This window comes from Panthera leo, chromosome C2, assembly GCF_018350215.1.
Source record: "Panthera leo isolate Ple1 chromosome C2, P.leo_Ple1_pat1.1, whole genome shotgun sequence".
In the NCBI taxonomy this organism is placed as follows: Eukaryota; Metazoa; Chordata; class Mammalia; order Carnivora; family Felidae; genus Panthera; species Panthera leo.
Window position 1 is genome coordinate 148,113,811 of NC_056687.1, and position 13,393 is coordinate 148,127,203.

The 13,393-nt window shown below is 40.1% G+C and overlaps 1 protein-coding gene across 12 annotated transcripts in view; it reads right to left on the reverse strand.

Annotated features, from left to right (window-relative positions):
• The window catches only part of ACKR2 (atypical chemokine receptor 2), a 59,208-nt gene that overhangs the window by 32,282 nt on the left and 13,533 nt on the right, over nt 1-13,393 (reverse strand). For 9 of the 12 annotated variants that reach the window (XR_006207276.1, XM_042955780.1, XM_042955775.1 and 6 more), the window contains one exon: nt 4,937-4,996. The exons of 1 other annotated variant lie outside the window; for it this stretch is intronic. The gene's annotated coding sequence lies outside the window, so the exon portion shown is untranslated. Of the gene's footprint in view, nt 1-3,523; nt 3,663-4,936; nt 4,997-6,425; nt 6,490-13,393 lie in introns of those variants that run through there. 2 more of the 12 variants (XM_042955784.1, XM_042955785.1) reach the window with 2 other exon arrangements.

A 13,393-nucleotide genomic window follows, 5' to 3' on the forward strand; every position in this document is an offset into this window, starting at 1 on the left:
CACATAGTGGACTGCTTCATCTCCAGCATTTCCCTTTACATACTTCAAGTGCTTTAACGTATAATAAGCAAAACTTTCTGGGTAGAAATTCATACTCGTAAATCCAATACCCTAGGTGTATAAATATTAGGAATCCAAAGGTATCTTAGATATTTCAAAATATTAAGAATAATTTAATAAGGTTTCATCTTAAAATAAAAAATCTGTATTGCTCAAACATTCCAGATTAGTTACAAAGCTACCAGTCCAAACCCATCCTCCTGTGACAGACCTATAAAACATCAAATATGCAGGGGCACCTGGGTGGCTCAGTCGGTGAAGCGTCTGCCTCTTGATTTCGGCCCAGGTCATGATCTCGAGGTTCGTGTGATCAAGCCCTGCATCAGGCTCTGTGCTGACAGTACACAGTCTGCTTGGGATTTTTCTCTCTCCCTCTCTCTCTGCCCTTCCCCTGTTCTCTCTTTCTCTGCTTCTCTCAAAATAAATAAAAACTTTTTTTCTTTTGTTTTAATGCTTATTTAGTTTTTTGAAAGATAGAGTGTGAGTGGGGAAGAGGCAGAGAGAGAGGGAGACACAGAATCTGAAGCAGGCTCCAGGTTCTGAGCTGTCAGCGCAGAGCCTGATGCAGGGCTTGAACCCATGAACTGTGAGACCTGAGCCGAAGTTGGACGCTTGGCCACTGAGCCAAGCAGGTGCCCCTAAATAAAAACATTAAAAAAAAAAAAACCATCAAATATGCAAAGCAGCTTTTTAAAAAAGTTTTATTTATTTGTTTTTGAGAAAGAGAGAGTACACACAGAAGTGGGGGAAGGGCAGAGAGAGAGAGGAGAGGGAGAGAATCCTAAGTAGGCTCTGCACTGTCAGCTCAGAGCCTGATGCCCAGGTTAGAACATATGAACCTTGAGATCATGACCTGTGCCGAAGTCAGACCCTTAACCAACTGAACCACCCAGGTGCCCCAAAGCCACTTTCTTAACACAAAAAAATATTAATACTAATGGTATCTTCTCTTTTATATTTCTATGATTTATTCTAAGGTTAGAAGATGTTTACCCACCTAAAGAAAGCAATTAGCATACCAGTGAACCGAAGCTATTTATTAGCAGATACTTGGGCTGCAAGGTTAAGAATCTTATTTGAGACCCCATCAGCAACCCTAAACTCTATATGTGATTATGTTAATGACTTCATAATGTCATGGGGTAATAACTGGGTGAAAAGATATGATATCTGGGATTTGCTTTAAAATACTGCAGGAAAAAAAAAAAGAAAATATATACCTAAATATGTAAATAGAGAGGTGATCACTTAGCCCACTTCCCCTGCTCAAGTTTTTCTCCCTAAGAAGTCTGTAGCTCCTAGTCAAGTTGATTACTTGAGTTTTTTTCTTTTTAATGTATTTATTTTTGAAACAGAGCATTTTGAAACAGGGCAAGAGGGAGACACAGAATCTGAAGCAGGCTCCAGGCTCTGAGCTGTCAGCACAGAGCCTGACACGAGGCTCGAACCTACCAACCATGAGATCATGACCTGAGCCAAAGTCGGACGTTAAACCGACTGAGCCAGCCAGGTGCCCCTTGAGTTTTGAAATCTTAAGATATATAAATGTACATATGTTAAGATATGTAAATATCTTTCCATTAAAAAGTAAAGATATGTAGATGTATCTAGAGATACATCTACATAAACCTTAAACTTGAGGTTCCACAGTAATGTCTTTTGAATTTAATTTTAAGACACAAAGACCTGATGAAATTGTGTTCTGTCATATTCATACAATGTAACTCCTAAGGATCTTTAAAATTAGATCCAATTGGATTTTGGATAATTCACATGGCTTCCCCTGACTCAAGGTCAAGTCAAGAACTTACAGTTTCATTCTACTAAGTATGCTTTGAGTCAGAAAATGTCTCCAAACTGCTATTTTTAACAGTTTCTGTAATCTTCATGCTACCAATAAGTGGGTTCAGATCAACAGGATTAACAGGAGTAACAAACTCCACAGTAATGCCCAACAGTGTTCCCAACCTAGATTCTTAATTCTGTAATTGCACTTCCTTTTCTTTTATACTGAAATTCTTGATTCCTAAAGTAATACACATCATCACTACTACATTTATTTGTATCTAACACAAAAAATGGTTTAAAATACAATATTAATAGGTTCAATAAAGCTATAGAATAAAGTCCAATATTTTTCATGCAGTTCCTTTTTTCTTAACTGTGTCCCAAAAAGTCACAACTTAAAGTCGCTCCCGTGACCTCACATGGTGGTCAACCCATATTCAAGAGCTGCACTGTCCAAAAGAGTGGCCACTAGCCATATGTGGCTATTGAGCATTTGAAGGGTGACTAGTCTAGGGTGCCTCAGTGGCTTAGCCAATTAAGCATTCGACTTCAGCTCAGGTCATAATCTCGTGGTTCACAAGTTCAAGCCCAGTGTCCAGCTCTGTGCAGACGCCTCAGACTCTGGAGCCTGTTTCAGATTCAGTGTCTCCCTCTCTCTCTGCCCCTCCCCGCTCATGCTCCCTCCCCCTCTCTCTCTCTCTCTCTCTCTCAAAAATAAATAAACATTGAAATGTGACTAGTCTACACTGAGAAGTTTTACAGCATAAAGCACATAACAGGTTTCAAATACTTGGTACATATAAAAGAATGTAAATATCAACAATTTAATGTTAATTATAATTTAATAATGATTATTATCTTGATAATATTTTCACTACTTTGGATTAAATTAAATATATTGGGTTTTTTAAATTTTTTAAATTTTTTTTATGTTTATTTATTTTTGAAAGACACAGAGACACAGAGTGTGAGCAGGAAACAGGCAGAGAGACAGGGAGACACAGAATCTGAAGCAGGCTCCAGGCTCTGAGCTGTCAGCACAGAGCCCAATGCGGGGCTCAAACTCATGAGCCGTGAGATCATGACCTGAGCTAAAGTCAGCCACCCAACTGACTGAGCCACCCAGGCGCCCCTAAATTAAATATATTGTTAAAATTAATTTTACCTGTTTCTCTCTTTTCTTTAATGTGACCATAGAAAATTTTAAATTACATTTGAGGCCTACCATCTATTTCTACTGCACAGCACTGGTCTAGAGTCAGTCATACATGTTGTGTGTGTGGCAATGGAATTTCTTAATCTGATGGACAGATTGGGGAGGGTTTTTTTTTTTTTTTTCCAATTTGAAAGAACTGGATATCTAACATCTTAAAAGATGGAGACTTTCTGCTATTCTGGGTGCTGATGCTACTCAAGGAAAAGGGAGAATCACTCTCTTATTCCAGAAATCTCAGTCTCCAAAATTTTGTTAGAGTTCATTTCACTACCATTAAACCATACAATGATTTAATAACAATTCTAAATATAAAATTCATAGATATGACTTCCAGCTGAATAAAACTCATTCTGACTCATTTTGTATAGTTTCTAGTAATATTAGAACCGATGTATTTTCACATGTTCAATGGATTTTGAATTTATCAAAACCTTGACCTACTAGGGTACCGTCATTTACCAGTAATTGCATTTTCAGCATCAAGGCCAATGAAAGGACATTCGGGAGATAGCAATCACAGTATTTTGAGCAGGGACAGTTTAATATAAAGAATTATTAACTACTTAAAGGGAGCTAACTACTATGAGGGAATAAAAGAGAACTCTAAAGAATACCCTAAGGCAGAGGGAGGGTAACCAAAAGAACCTACTCGGACAGGGTGGGGAGGGGGGAAGCAGGGGCGGGTGGAGCCTCTCCCTAAGGCTGGGACACTGACCTCACTGGAGAGGGTGTGACTGCAGTCACAAGTCATCAGATGACACAGTAGTACACTAGATCGCCCTAGCCAGAGCTGGTACACAGTAGCTGAGGCAGGAAACTGTGGGCATTGGCTGGCAAGCAGGACTCCCCCACAGCTGGGGTACTAGTAAGCAGAAGCCAGAAGGAAGAAACCACTTGCTTATGTAGATGAAATTGGCCTTCCAGTACTCTCTACTGATAAAGCTCAACATTGAGCTGTAAGGAAGAAATGTTCTAGTATCCCAAGCAAAGCAATGAAGGATAGATCTGAAATAAGGAGGTATTAAGTGATAACTGGCATACCTCCTCTAAACGTAGGAGGGCTTGATCTTTTGCTATCAGGGGCTTTGTGCAAGTATATAAAAGACTTTCCAGAAAAGAATTTTTAGAAATATCCTTAATGAGATGTTATAACTTCTAGGTGGCAATTAAGGATTTAGGCTTTTACTTTTTAAGCCTCCTTTTCTCACAGATCTCTGACCCAATCTGGTCATGATGAGAGTTTCCTTTTTTTTTTTTTTTTTCCTTAAACATTTCAAGATATTATGGTTCCAGGATCAATCTTGGAAGTTTTGGGTCATCTCTTGTACACTAATCCCTAATTATACATATGAGGAACCAAAGTCTTTGAAATTAATGGATTTGGGGGCACCTGGGTGGCTCAGTAGATTGAGTGTCCAACTTTGGTTCAGGTCATGATCTCATGGTTCATTAGTTCAAGCCCTGAATCAGGCTCTGCACTGGCAGTGCACAGCCACCTTGGATTCTCTCTCTCTTCTCTCTCTGCCCCTCCTCCACTCGTGCTTTCTATCTCTCAAAATACATAAAACTTTTTTTTAATGTTTATTTATTTTTGAGAGAGAGACAGAGAGAGACAGAGTGTGAGCTGGGGAAGGGGCAAAGAGAGGGAGACACAGAATCCGAAGGCTCTGAGCTGTCAGTACAAAGCCTGACACGGGGCTCAAACTGCCAGACTGGGAGGTCATCACCTAAGCCAAAGTCAGACACTCAACCAACTGAGTCACCCAGGCACCCCTCAAAATATATAAACTTAAAAAAAAATTAAAGTAACTGATTTGGGGGAAGTTGGAGTTGCCTTCCTGACCCAGACAGGAGCATCTACAGAACACTTACCTATCTAGCCTGAGGAGAAATAGGTACACTTGATTTTGAGGAGTCTGAGGAGTCTGAGACCTGAAAGGTACAACAGAGGCCAGACAGATAGTCAAACAGATACACAGCCAGCTTTAGTTTATGATGCTTCCTGAAACAACAAAGCCTTTCTGAAAAGCCCAGGGTAGGAGTTTAGATGCAGCCTCTCCAGGAGTGGAAGGCTCCCACAGGCCAAGAAGAGAACACAAAAGTAAGAAATTAAGGGGTCTCATTAGCAGGCACTTGCTTCATCCTGCATTACACTTCTGCTCCTCTTGGAGTCTGTGTTGTTCTATACTTCATTGACTAGGCCAAATTTTGGGAGAAGGGGGTACAGAAAAGATTTAAAAGCAAGATGTTTTCGCTTATAAGGACTGTACTGCAAAAGGAAGGAGGGGAGTGCTCATCAGCAGGAGAGATGAGGACTTCCAATTCTTTACATAGGCAAATTGCACACTCCCTTTGATACTGGATTCAACCTAAGGACCCTCCAAGGTTTTTTTGTGCTCACTGGAGGAAGAGAGGCCTTGGGACATTCAGGCAGGAAAGACGACATTCATCAGGGGAGAGAAATATGGATCTTGTTGTAAGATAAAAAACTTTTAGAAGTTTAATACAGAGAACAAACAGGTGGTTGCCAGAGGGAGGTGGGGGGGGTTGGTGAAATAGGTGAAGGGGGGTTAACAGTACACTTAATGTGATGAGCACCGAGAAATGTATAGAATTGTTGAATCATTATATTGTACATCTGAAACTAATGTAACATGGTATGTTAGTTATACTTAATAAAAAATTTATTTTAAAAAAGCTACTTAAAAGGGGGGATACTGAAAACAAAAATTTGAAAAGAAATCCCAAAAGAAAAATATTAGAGATTGATGAAAGCATCACAGAGTTCATTAGTTCAGAGTTTACACTTTAGAAATTGTAACCTGAAACTGGATTTTTCCCTTGAGGATAGGGTCATGGAAGGTGAGACTCTGCTCCCAAACTCCTCCTTAGTCTCTATATGTTCCATGGGGCACTTCACAGTTGAGGGATAACCTCTTCAAGTTTCTGCCATGTCTTGTGTCCTTTTTGCCTCTCAGTTGGAACAATGGGGAAAAGACTCAAAGAGGAAAGCCGCATGGTGGAGGACAGAGCGCAAGAGGCTGGTAGTCAAGAGGCGGTCCACTCTCAGCTCTGAAAACAATGTGCTATAGGAATTAGGGCAAATCTCTTCTCCAATCTGGGTCTCAGGAGCCCTATCTATAAAATTAGAGCTGCTCCAGCTCCAGAGCCTTATCAGAAAAATCGAAGAGCTGACAGAGCAAGGATTTGGGGAAAAGGTGAAAAGAATGAGCAGCAGAAGCAAAAGCCCTTGACCTAGTCTCCAGTATTAGCCAGAAGTCAACTGGGGAAGGTGACTCACTCTGGCTCACCTAGAATTGCCCATAATTCCTGGTCCACCACACCCATTTTCCCTCCTTACCTCCTTGGGAAGAGAATTTCTGATAAGTCATAGGTGGACTGCCTTAGTCATCAATTCAGTAGGGGTGATTGCCTGGAGCACAGTCATGTGGATGATTTATTTGCTTCTAGTGAACTAATCTTGTTTGAAAGTTGTAAGAGTCCAGACACACCTAGGTGGACACAGGGGTAGCAGTTTTCCTGTCCCTTGCCTCTACCAAAGCCCAGGTGTGCAACTTTCTGGGTACTTTGCATTGATCAAATCATGTATCTTACACATTCCAACCTCGATGGCCCTTTCGCTGACCTTATCTCTTCTTTTTCACCCTGCTCACATCTGTTACCCACCAGGAGACCTGCTCTGTCCCTTCTCTAATTCTCCAACATCAGATGGCTTAGTGTTCCCCTCTCCCTCGGTGGCTGTAAATCAACATGACCATGATGATGGTGATAAAGACACCACGCATTTTGTCTACTATTACATACAACCGTGGGCCAGCCCTTGTATTATCCCCTTGTTTTATTTAACTGGCACCACCACAATTGCAGGTATTGTACTTCATATTATAATTTTATTTCCTATTATAAATCTATTTTGAGAAGTTACTAGAGAAGGGTTTTACATTCTGGCTTGAAAACCTTCTTTATCACACTGCATTCCTGATGAGAAATATCTGATTAGCTCCAAAATTATCAGCCTTTATCCTGAATTAGAATAAAATGTCTAACTAGTATATGGAATGAATTCACCTCTCTAAATCTCATACCCTCAGACCTTCCCAGAACATTCACATACACATGGGCTCTGGAAGGATAACAGTCCGCAATAAAATAATTCATTTTGGTCCCCCCAGAAGTGACCCTCTCAGGATGAATTTGATTTGACATTCCTTAGCTAACGTCAGCATGTGAGTACCCATTGACTTATCTCATTGGAATTCAACCTTTTGACTAGAGCTATTTTCCTTTCCTTGTTGACTTTACACACATTTTTTTCAGGCCTGTAGTTTCTTTTAAGGCAAAGATTGAAAGATGCATACATCTAGGCCAAAAAGCAATCTGATTTTCTCTCGATGCCCAAAGTTGGCAAACAACATCATCAAATCCTAAGTGGAGAGTGTTGGGGCTTCTCCCTGTGGGTGAGAGTGTCCAAGTGGAGGCTAGATAACCAGCTGCCAGAAGATTCTACAGTGACTAACAGCTGGAAATCAGGATTCCAACCTTGAAACTCTTTATGGACTCTTTCCCAGGTATGGAGAGAGACAAAGCGGACAAGCCCAAACTCCTAAGGCCCTTGTCTTGGCACCTGGTCAGATACTGTGATCACGGTTTCTCATGTAGATAAACTGTCATCTTAACTAAGCTACAAGTTCCCCAGAGGCAGAGTATACTGTGTTTCTTCTGCTCTAGTCTCTACAGTACGCGGCCTAGAGCTCAACATTTAAGGGGGTTCAATAGCCACCAAATTCTTTTATCCTTTCAATAAGAATGCTTTAAAGTTACCATGAGAAGTAAGTTTTCAGGGTGGGGCCAAGATGGTGGAAGAGGACGGAAGTTTTTTCTGTGTCTCACGTCCATGAAATACAGCCAGATGCCAGATCAACACTAAACCATCCTGCACACCTAGAAAACTGATCTGAGGATTAACACAACAATCTGCACAACCTGAAATATAGAACTCAGCAGGTACACAGTGCAGAGAGGTGAACCAGGGGAGAGAGAAGCCTTGGAGGGCAGGGAGCTGTTTTTGCTTGCAAAGAAAGGACAGAGGTGGGGGAGAGTATGGAAAAAGCACCCCCCCCCCAAAGCACCTGGAAAGAAAGTGGAAAAGTGGAAACAGCTACAGGAACTGAACAAAAAAGGGAGAAAGAAGAAAGGAGAGGGTTTAAATTCCATTAAGACTCTATAAACAGAGTCTGAAACTCCACAGCTAGATACCTGGTAGTGCTCTGATGGCAAGGGCAAATCCTCAAGAGCAGAGAGTAAGGTCCGGGGGTCCTTGAGAGAGGTGGCTCCCCTGCTGGGAGGACATTTGGTAGAGGCTGTGCAGCCTCCCCACAGCCAAAGGTCCCAGCAGACCCCAGAGAACAACCACATTCACTGGTACTGGAACAAGGACATTAAGGGGAAAGCCTGGTGCCAGATGTGTGTTGTGACTTACCATAATCCCTGAAATGCTGCTGCAACACAACTGCGTGAACTTTTTCTGGGGCGGGCTTGCATCAGACCTCAGTCTCTGTGCATCGGCAACAGCAAGGTCCAGCGAATGTTCCTGGGTGTGGCCAGCACTCAGCCATTGCTCGGTGAGACCCTCCATCAGAAGGTCTAAGTGGGTCAAAGCCGCAGTCCCTCAGAAGTGAGAGGTTGGGAAACACCACCGCATCTAAGATAAGACCCAGGAGGGAGGTGCTGCCTCACAACCTGACGGCTTGGTCACAGACAGTATAAAAGCAGCAAGTGGACAGAAACCGGAGACAAAGGATGGGTGCAAGATTGCTGATCAGGGAGAACAGAGTTCCAATACTAGAGACTGGATAGCTGAATTACGCCATTTTCACCCCTCTCACGCACGCGCATACACACCTACAAGCGCCACAACAATCTACCCCAGTAAGCTAAGGAGCGCCATCTCGTGGAGAACAGAGCCATTACACTAAGCCCCACCCAAGTGGACCAACCTCACACTTCAGGAACACCACAAGTCTCTCCACCTCCTTAGTTTACGAACCATAAAATGCTTCGGAGTTTGACTTCTAGGGGAAAATGATGTAATTTCACTTGTATTTCAGTCTGTTTGCAGGTCCATCTATTCAATTTTTTTTCTTTTTCTTGAATACAGATAGAGAAAAAATTTATTTTTATTTTCAATTTTTATTAAAAATATTTTATTTAATTTTTTCTACTATATTTTTTACTTTTTTGTAAATTTTTCAAATTCTATTTTACTTCCATCATTTCATTCTATTTCATTGCATTCATTTTTTTCTAATTTTCAACGTTTTCGTTTTTTTTTCCTTTCCCCTTTTTTCTTTAATCTATTAAGCTCCTTTCAACAACCACACCAAAATGCACCTATGATCTAGCATAATTTATTTGATATGTTTTGATTTGTGTTGTTTTTAATTTTATAATTTTATTTTTTTTTTAGCTTGTTAGTTCCTTTTCTTCCCTCAAAATGATGAAACAAAGGAATTCACCCCAAAAGAAAGAGCAGGAAGAAATGACAGCCAGGGACTTAATCAACACAGATACAAGCAAGATGTCTGAACCAGAATTTAGAATCATGATAATAAGAATACTAGCTGGGGCTGAAAATAGATTAGAATCCCTTTATGCAGAGATAAAAGAAGTAAAACTAGTCAAGATGAAATAAAAAATGCTATAACTGAGCTGCAATCTTGAATGGATGTCACGGTGGCAAGAATGGATGAGGCAGACCAGCGAATCAGCAATATAGAGGACAAACTTATGGAGAATAGGACAGAAAAAAGAGGAAGACTAAGGCAAAAGAGCACAATTTAAGAATTAGAGAAATCAGCGACTCATTAAAAAGAACAACATCATGGGGTGCCTGGGTGGTTCAGTCGGTTAAGCGTCCGACTTCAGCCCGGGTCACGATCTCGCAGTCCGTGAGTTCGAGCCCCGCGTCGGGCTCTGGGCTGATGGCTCAGAGCCTGGAGCCTGCTTCCGATTCTGTGTCTCCCTCTCTCTCTGCCCCTCCCCCGTTCATGCTCTGTCTCTCTCTGTCTCAAAAATAAATAAATGTTAAAAAAAAAATTTTTTTTTTAAAAAAAGAACAACATCAGAATCATAGGGGTCCCAGAAGATGAAGAGAGAGAGAGAAAGGGGTAGAAGAGTTATGTGAGCAAATCATAGTAGAAAACTTTCCTAACCTGGGGAAAGACACAGACATCAAAATCCAGGAAGCACAGAAGACTCCCATTAGATTCAACAAAAACTGACCATCAACAAGGCATATCATAGTCAAATTCACAAAATATTCAGGCAAGGAAAGAATCAAGAAAACAGCAAGAGAAAAAAAGTCCTTACCTACAATGCAAGACAGATCAGGTTTGCAGCAGACCTATCCACAGAAACTTGGCAGGCCAGAAAGGAGTGGCAGGATATATTCAATGTACTGAATCGGAAAAATATGCAGCCAAGAATTCTTGATCCAGCAAGGCTGTCAATTCAAAACAGGAGAGATTAAAAATTTCCCAGACAAAAAAATTAAAGGAGTTTGTGACCACTAAACCAGCCCTGCAAGAAATTTTAAGGGGGACTCTCTGAGGGGAGAAAAGACAAAAACAAACAAACAAACAAACAAACAAAAAACCCAAAAGCAACAAGGACTAGGAAGGACCAAAGAACACCACCAGAAACTCTAACTCTACAAGCAACATAATGGCAATAAATTCATATCCTTCAGTACTCACTCTACACATCAATAACTAAATGCTCCAATCAAAAAACATAGGGCAACAGAATGGATAAGAAAACAAGATCCATCTATATGCTGTTTACAAGAGACCCACTTAACACCTAAAGACAACTTCAGATTGAAAGTAAGGGGATGGAGAACCATCTATCATGCTAATGGTCGACAAAAGAAAGCCGGAGTAGCCACACTTATATCAGACAATCTAGACTTTAAAATAAAGACTGTAACAAGAGATGAAGAAGGCTATTATATCATAATTAAGGGGTCTATCCACCAAGGAGACCTAACAATTGTAAACATTTATGCTCCAAATGTGCAAATACCCAAATATATAAATCAATTAATCACAAACATAAAGAAACTCATTGATAATAATACCATCATTGTAGGGGACTTCAACACCCCACTTACAGAAATGGACAGATCATCTAAACAGAAAATCAATAAGGAAACAATGGCTTTGAATGACACACTGGACCAAATGGACTTAACAGATATATTCAGAACATTTCATCCTAAAGCAGTGGAATACACATTCTTCTCCAGTGCACATGGAATGTTCTCCAGAAAACATCATATACTGGGACAAAAATCAGCCCTCAGCAAGTACAAAAAGATCAAGATCATACCGTGCATATTTCCAGACCACAAGGCTATGAAACTCAAAATCAACCACAAGAAAAAATTTGGAAAGATAACAAATACTTGGAGACTAAAGAACATCCTACTAAAGAATGAATGGGCTAACCAAGAGTTAAAGAGGAAGTTAAAAAGCACATGGAAGCCAATAAAAATGATAATGCCACAGCCCAAAACCTCTGGGATGCAGCAAAGGCAGTCATAAGAGGGAAATATATAGCAATCCAGGCCTTCCTAAAGAAGGAAGAAAGGTCTCAGATACACAACCTAACCTTATGCGTTAAAGAGCTGGAAAAAGAACAGCAAATGAGATCCAAAACCAGCAGAAGACAGAAAATAATAAAGATCAGAGCAGAAATCGTGCTATTGAAACCAAAAAAAAAAAGTAGAACAGATCAATGAAACCAGAAGCTGGTTCTTTGAAAGAATTAGCAAAATTGATAAACCACTAGCCAGTTTGATCAAAAAGAAAAAGGAAGGGACCCAAACAAATAAATCAAGAATGAAAGAGGAGAGATCACAACCAACACAGCAGAAATACAAACAATAATAAGAGAATATTATGAGCAATTATACACCAATAGAATAGGTAATCTGGAAGAAATGGACAAATTCCTAGAAACATATAAACAACCAAAACTGAAACGGGAAGAAATAGAAAATTTGAACAGACCCATAACCAGTAAAGAAATTGAATTAGTAATCAAAAATCTCCCAAAAAACAAGAGTCCATGGCCAGATGACTTTCCAGGGGAATTCTACCAAACATTTAAAGAAGAGTTAACATGTATTCTCTTGAAGCTGTTCCAAAAAATAAAAGTGGAAGGAGAACTTTCAAACTCTTTCTATGAAGCCAGCATTACCTTGATTCCAAAACCAGACAAAGACCCCACTAAAAAGGAGAACTATAGACAAATTTCCCTAATGAACATGGATGCAAAAATCCTCAACAAGATGTTAGCCAACTGGATCCAACAATACATTAAAAAAATTATTCACCATGCCAAGTGGGATTTATACCTGGGATGCAGAGCTTGTTCAAAACCTGCAAATCAATCAGTGTGATACATCACATTAATAAAAGGAAGGACAAGAACCACATGATCCTCTCAATAGATGCAGAGAAAGTATTTGACAAAATACAGCATCCTTTCTTGATAAAAACCCTCAAGAAAGTAGGGATAGAAGGTTCATACCTCGAGATCATAAAAGCCATATATGAAAGACCCAACGCTAATCTCATCCTCAATGGGGAAAAGCTGAGAGCTTTCCCCCTGAGGTCAGGAACAAGACAGAGATGTCCACTCTCACTACCGTTATTCAACATAGTATTGGAAGTCTTAGCCTCAGCAATCAGACAACACAAAGAAATAAAAGGCATCCAAATCGGCCAGGAGGAGGTCAAGCTTTCACTCTTCTCAGATGACATGATACTCTATATGGAAAACCCAAAAGATTCCACCAAAAAAACCTGCTAGAACTGATCCATGAATTCAGCAAAGTCGCAGGATATAAAATCAATGCACAGAAATCAGTTGCATTCCTATACACCAATAATGAAGCAACAGAAAGAGAAATCAAGGAATCAATCCCATTTATAATTGCACAAAAACCATAAAATACCTAGGAATAAATCTAACCAAAGAGGTGAAAAATCTATACACTGACAACGATAGAAAGCTTATGAAAGAAATTGAAGAAGACACACACACACAAACACACACACACACACACACACACACACACACACACAAATGGAAAAAGATTCCATGCTCCTGGATAGGAAGAACAAATATTGTTAAAATGTTGATACTACCCAAAGCAATCTACATATTCAATGCAATCCCTATCAAAATAACACCAGCATTCTTCACAGAGCTAGAACAAACAATCCTGAAATTCGTATGGAA